The sequence below is a fragment of the Maylandia zebra genome, linkage group LG3, assembly GCF_041146795.1.
Source record: "Maylandia zebra isolate NMK-2024a linkage group LG3, Mzebra_GT3a, whole genome shotgun sequence".
Taxonomy (NCBI): Eukaryota; Metazoa; Chordata; class Actinopteri; order Cichliformes; family Cichlidae; genus Maylandia; species Maylandia zebra.
In genome coordinates, this window is record NC_135169.1 from 41339050 (window position 1) to 41345417 (window position 6368).

The window sequence follows — 6368 nt, forward strand, 5'->3', positions numbered from 1 at the left end:
TGAAAAATAAGAATAAGAAAAAATAAAATAGATGGCGGATGCTATCGAGACGGCCTCTGCTGCTTCCTGCGGGCGTAAGAAGCGTTCCATCTATTGGATCGTGAGGAGGGGGGGAAGGAAAGGGTGAAGGGATGGGTGTTGGGTTGGCGGTATCAAGTTTTCACAGGGTTCCTTCAAGATGGTGAGACAAATTCTAGCCTTGGTTTTCCTCACTGGCTCTGTCTGACCATGAGGAATCAGTCATAAGGTTGATTTTGTCTGTCATGCAATGCAACTGTGTTCTAATTAAAGATACCAATCCAAATCGAAGAGGCCGATATGACATATACATATGTAGACGTCGGCCCGTGATCCCCTTATGAGAGGAGTTGTTCCTGCACACCCTCCCTTGCTCTGTCATACCTGTTAGAGCTCTAAATTAACTTTGCCACAAGCATGGCGAGTGTTGCCACGCATCTTGCAATATAGTGAATATATTTGGTTACATTACCCTACCACCTGTGGTGTGACGCTAAGGTGGCAAAGTGCTTTTACTGGACACCCCACTACCACCAGGATGGATCTAGCCATGTGTGTCCACCATCAGAATAATTGAAACAAACATCCCATTACGAATAAAGTCCATCATATCTGGTGAATAGTGCTCATTGGAAGTAAAGAATATCAGCGCTTCCGCAACATACAGATGAAATTCTTGTCGTTCCTTGATAATCAGCGATTGTGCAAAAAGGGAAATTGGGGGAGCCGAGCGTTACGTGTTGCACGTGGAAATGTCTATTTCATTTTATTGAACAAGATGAAGCAGTGACAAAAGCACGTAGAAATAGTGCAAAATGAAACAAGAGAAAACTCATTTGAAAACAGACATCAAATTACTGCAGTCTTGCCCAATGAGATCATTTTCTCGCCCTGCCCAAGCAAAGAGCGGAAGTATCATTTGTGAGGAATCTGTGTGCAGGAATTGCAGCGGACACGCACACACACAGAACCACGGAGAAAGTAAAGTCTTTAATGTGGATGACTAAAGAGCTCTCCATTATGATTCAATAAGTATAGGCAAATAGGAACAAACATAATGTACAATCCATGTGGGTGAAACAGAGTGATATTCCTATGAGATCCACTAGGGGGTGTAAAAGTTTTTAGTCCCAAAGAGCCTGCTTCAATTCCTCTATAACTGAATCCTTACTTTGTAAGGTCCTCAGGTCAGTTCATTGCATATATTGATTAAAATCCAGTGCCTTTATAATCCAGTGTCCATTCAATCATCACAAAGTGGAACATGTCCGAAAAGAAGCTCAAATTTAAAATACAATAAAAAATATCTGAGTGGAAAACAGGAAAAGAAAGTAGAAGACATTGTATTTGTGAGTATATGTTAACATAAAAGTAAAAAAAAGGTTTAGTGCACATAGATGCAAGCTAAATAAGACAAATGACTGGAGTATAGTAGTATACACACTATAGGATAGACTGCAGAGTGTTGAATGAAACTTCTCTTGCAAATTATGGGTGTTACGCAAAAAAACGAAACAAACCCCCCTCATCATACTTCTGCATTTCATTCCTCTCGCTCTACTGGAAGATGAACAGGTCACACTGGTAGTTGCTTGTCATTGTTAAAAATTTGGTACACTGCATCAGTGAAACCTTCCCTCATCTTTGGACACAAATAATAAACATTACAAAGAGACATTAGTCAGTCAGTGAGTAATGGGGCCAAAAAAGTAGACATTCATGTTTAATACCAAGTGTACTGCATTAATTGCATTATTAAATTAATTCATCATTTAGCATCTTGGGAGCAATGCAACAACCTGCCTAGTTATCTTTAAAAGATGGTCCACTACATCTAACAGGTAGTGGGTAACTTTGTTGTGTGTTGCTCAACAAGATTGGTCTCACTACCAACTCATCACCAATCAACATTTGGACAGAAATTTTTGGCTACATTTTAACACACTGGATCATTTATTAATGTACAGGATTCATCCAGCCCTTACATCATTAAAGCTAAACTATGATCTTCTCCTAAACCTAACCAGGTAAAGTTGGTGCAGAAAACCAATAAAAGCGTGACTGAAACTTAATGTAAAAGTGAGTGAAAACAAACTATGCAGCGATGAAAATGAAGCTCCCGCATGACAGAGGAACTTCTGTCTCTTAGAAAGTCTTCTCCTCCACACACCAAAGAAAACTGACCACCTAAGAATAATTAACCAAAGCAGCTTTTACTTCTCATTTATCCAGCAAAATCAAGTACGCATAGTCTATGTTTTAAACCCATGTTTTAAACCCGAATGAGATCTATTCAAAGGCGGAACAGGCAACAGGTCAAAGTGTCCCGTGTCCGGATGGAGCTCATCCTATACATCATCTGCTTTCCCAGGCTTTGTCAGAGAAGGTCACTGTAGAGCACCCTCCAGTGGTAATGGTAGAGCTATTTTCTGCTGTGTTTTAGCTCTTTTTAATGGAATGTTTGCCTCCAGCTATCACATCCACAGCATGGCTAATTAATCGGAGTAATTATTTGCTTAGGCGGACAAAGCGAGCGTTTTGTCTGTGTTCGGCAGTTTTCGACAGGAGAACATTGTGTCCGGATGAGGGTATGGGGACTAGAGCATGATAACTGGGGACGTAAAGACGGGTTTATGACTCATTAATAGAATAACTTTTTTCCCCTACAATATTCTTTTAGTATATGTGAGTTTGTGCTGGAGTCTTGTACCTTTGGTGCCAGTTTTGCAGTCTTTGCGTGGACACTAAACAAGCAAGTCTTGACTTGTAGGCTGAAATGTGATTCAGTGATCCTGTTAAACTTCTGACATTTGATAAAGAAACATTCAAACAAAATTAGAATTTAACAATGTGGGGAAATTCAAGGCTGACAGCTATTCTAACCCTAATATAACCTCTTTCCGCATTGCTGGACAGTCACACTCACAGATCATTTCTGCTTAGGTTTCCTCCAGTGATGTTCTAAACTGTATCTTTCAAGAAGAAGGGGCAAAATTTAGAGAGAAAACCAAGATCTTAACTACTTGGGCCTGTAAAAAGACATACTTTGAGCAGGTAAAATACACAAGTATATATAGGAAGGAAGTTCATCATCTAATTAAATAACTTCAAGATTTTCTGTTTGCTTGTACAATATGAAATATAAAATACTGCATGGGTAAAATTCACTCCAAAAGTGCTTTGTTCACAGTGATTTCATTGAAGGAATATGTAAAAAGGCTCTGCTCTCCTTGTAAAAGAAAAAGCATGTAGGTTAATAAGGCTACACAAGAGTTCTATAGCCTGTCTGGAGATATACATAATTAATAAAGTTTCCTGTGTAAAGTGAGTACTCCTCGTTTTTCAGTGGTAAATTGTATGGATTCTCCTACAGCTAAAGTCAAAGAAAGAAGGCCAGCTTACTGTGCTCCGTGTGAGGCAGAGTCTGACAACATATTTCAACATTTATGTGAGCTGGTAAATCTGTAATACAATACGAGATGGAGCACAATTGGAGTATCAGGAGAGAGCTCTGATCTTGCGGGCTTTGTAGTTACGAAAAGGCAAGAGTTTAAATTAAAACAACATACAGATTGTACCTTTTGATTATGACAATTATGGTATGTGTGTTGCTGTGATAATAAAAAAAGATGCCTCAACTGTAGCCAGATGAGCTGAGGATACACTAAATGATCTGACTTTGCAAGCACTGAAAACTTGGGGCGTATTCAGTATAAATACAGTGAGCTCCCAGCAGATAACCTTCTATAGGTGCTGTGGTTGGCAAACATAGCAGGTTGCTCAATGCACCCATGTTTCTATTTAAACAATCTTTTTGCAGCATTTTTCTGGGGTCTGAAAACAGCCCTGTTGTGCGCACTCCTTCACACAGCGAAGGCCCAGTGACAGCAAAACAGCCAACAACAACAGAGTAGATGTGGCTGATTCATTCTAGCGAGAGCCATTGAAAGTACAACAAAAAAATACTTTTAGCCAAAAAATAAAACCACTCATCCAAGTACTGCAGTCCCCAGCGATACATCCATCAAGTCTGAAGCAGTTGTTGAAAGAATGAAGAGGAGCCAGACTGCTGGATAAAGATTTCTTGACTTGTTTCATTAACCCTCTCAAGGCAGGCGTTGCAGATTTGCAACAGTTAAAAACTAGCAACCTGATTACCCCACATACATATTTTACAAGTTTTTTTTTACTCAGAAGTACCACTGCAGGACTTGGTTGTGCATTAGCAACAAAAAGTTTAATTTGAGCCTGAGAGGGTTAAACAATGCATAATGCATAATATGCTATTTCTAAAATTACAATATTGGCAATATCTTGATAAATGCTCAATTATCCAGGTAAGTAAATCCCAAAAAGTTGATTCTGTTCATCTGGACGTAGCGTTTTCAGTGGGAGAAACGTTTCGTCACTCATCCAAGTGACTTCTTCAGTCTCAACTCAGCCACTGAATGAACAATGGGCTTGTTGATCAATAGTCATGAGAATTTCCATATTAATGATCAAGGAACTGACCTCCCAGCCCATTGTTCATTCAGTGGTGCTATTTTCAGTCATTGTGCAATGTACTGTTCATAAGGTTGGGGAAACCTGGAGTCAGCTGAGACTGAAGAAGTCACTTGGATGAGTAACGAAATGTTTCTCCCACTGAAAATGTTACATCCAGATGAACACAATCAACCTTTTGGGAATATTGGCAATAGATTACCCTCATGAGAAAGTCCTGAAACTGAAATGGTGTTCATGTAAAAGGTGAACTTTATGAAAGGTAATTGGTGGAATTTACTGTCTTGTTATCGCCGTGCGGGAGTAGAGCCGCTCCATGTCCAAGTCACCAAGCGTCGGTTCAGATTTGCCGGTCACATCCTTCGACCCAAGACCTGCCCATGTCGCGATTTCGTGGAACCCGAAGAATGGAAAGAGACGGCGAGGAAGACCCAAAATAACATGGAGGAGGACTTTCCTTGAAGATTTACTCTCAGTCGAACTGTCATGGGATGAAGCAACAACCGCTGCGATGGACCGGGTTCGATGGCGTTCTCTTGTCGCCCGATGCGCCGATGGGCGCGGGAGGATCTAAGTCTAAGTAAGACTGTCTTGTTAAAATGTTTGAGAACATCATCTGTTTTGTGCTGAGGTTGTGTTGGTATACAGCAAACAGCCCTATTGAACTGCTGTACTAGTACTTTTGTATTATGGCAATGCATGGTCAGCTTATAGAAAAGAAAGTCCAAATTATGTTAAGCTATAAAGATCATTCAGTTCAGAAAATTTCAAAAACTTGGTTCATTCTCTGCAACAAAAACTTTCTCTCATAGTTACCATCCAAGCAAAGGAAGATGAAGACATACCCACATTAGTTACCTGCCTCAAAATCAATTAATGGCACCCCCAGATTGGAGCCTACATCAAAGGTTCACATTTCAGATACATCTCATATTTGTTGGGACGTGACAGTTGAATAGACTTTTTGTTCAAACTGCTGCAAAGAAACTACAAACAGGGGAATTTCTTGGGAAAAGTAACACAAGAAATGCACATCAAACAGGATATTTAGTGCAAGCTACTATACCCATAATAATTAGAAATATAAAATTGCATAAGCATGCATGGTTCCCATTCTGTACTAACACATCTATGCTTAACCAACATGGCTGTCACAATGGTTTGTAGCAACATGCCCATTTGGTTTAAGCATAGCGTGACTATCATTTGTCAGGCCAATGACCCAAAGCACTCTGTCAGGGTTTGTAAGGGCTATCTGACGAAGAAGAAGAGTGATGGAGTGCTGTATCAAATGACCTAGAGGAAAGAAAAGTATCCAACAGGCTCGGCACATGAGGACTCCTTCAACACTTAGTTAAGCGTTCCAGGTGACCGGTTAAAAAATATGTAAGTGTGTACAAAGCTGCTAGCAAAGAAAAAGCAGTATACTTTTAAAAATAGTGGGAAATTATATTTTGATTTCCTTACAGTCGTGTTAAACCGTGTCGTGTCATGTCGTGTTACAGTCGTGTAACATAAATTAGAGCATTATTTTATACCATCTCCCAGTCAGAAACTTAGCTAGCTAGCATACGTTGAGGACATTAGCATGCACTTGCTAGCTCAAGTTATAACTGGGGCGTAGTTTTAAATCTAAATAAGGATACTAGTATATGACTATGTATGGGTTTGGTCACTGTGTTGTAATGGCGGTAGGTTACTCGTTACATAAACTCCATTAGATTGCAGTACATCTCCTTTGCTTAATCACATCACTGGACTAGACTGACACAGCCATGCGTCCCTACCCATTACATGACTTTATGTATCAACGAGCAGAAATAAAGGTGGCATGAACTGTACATTTA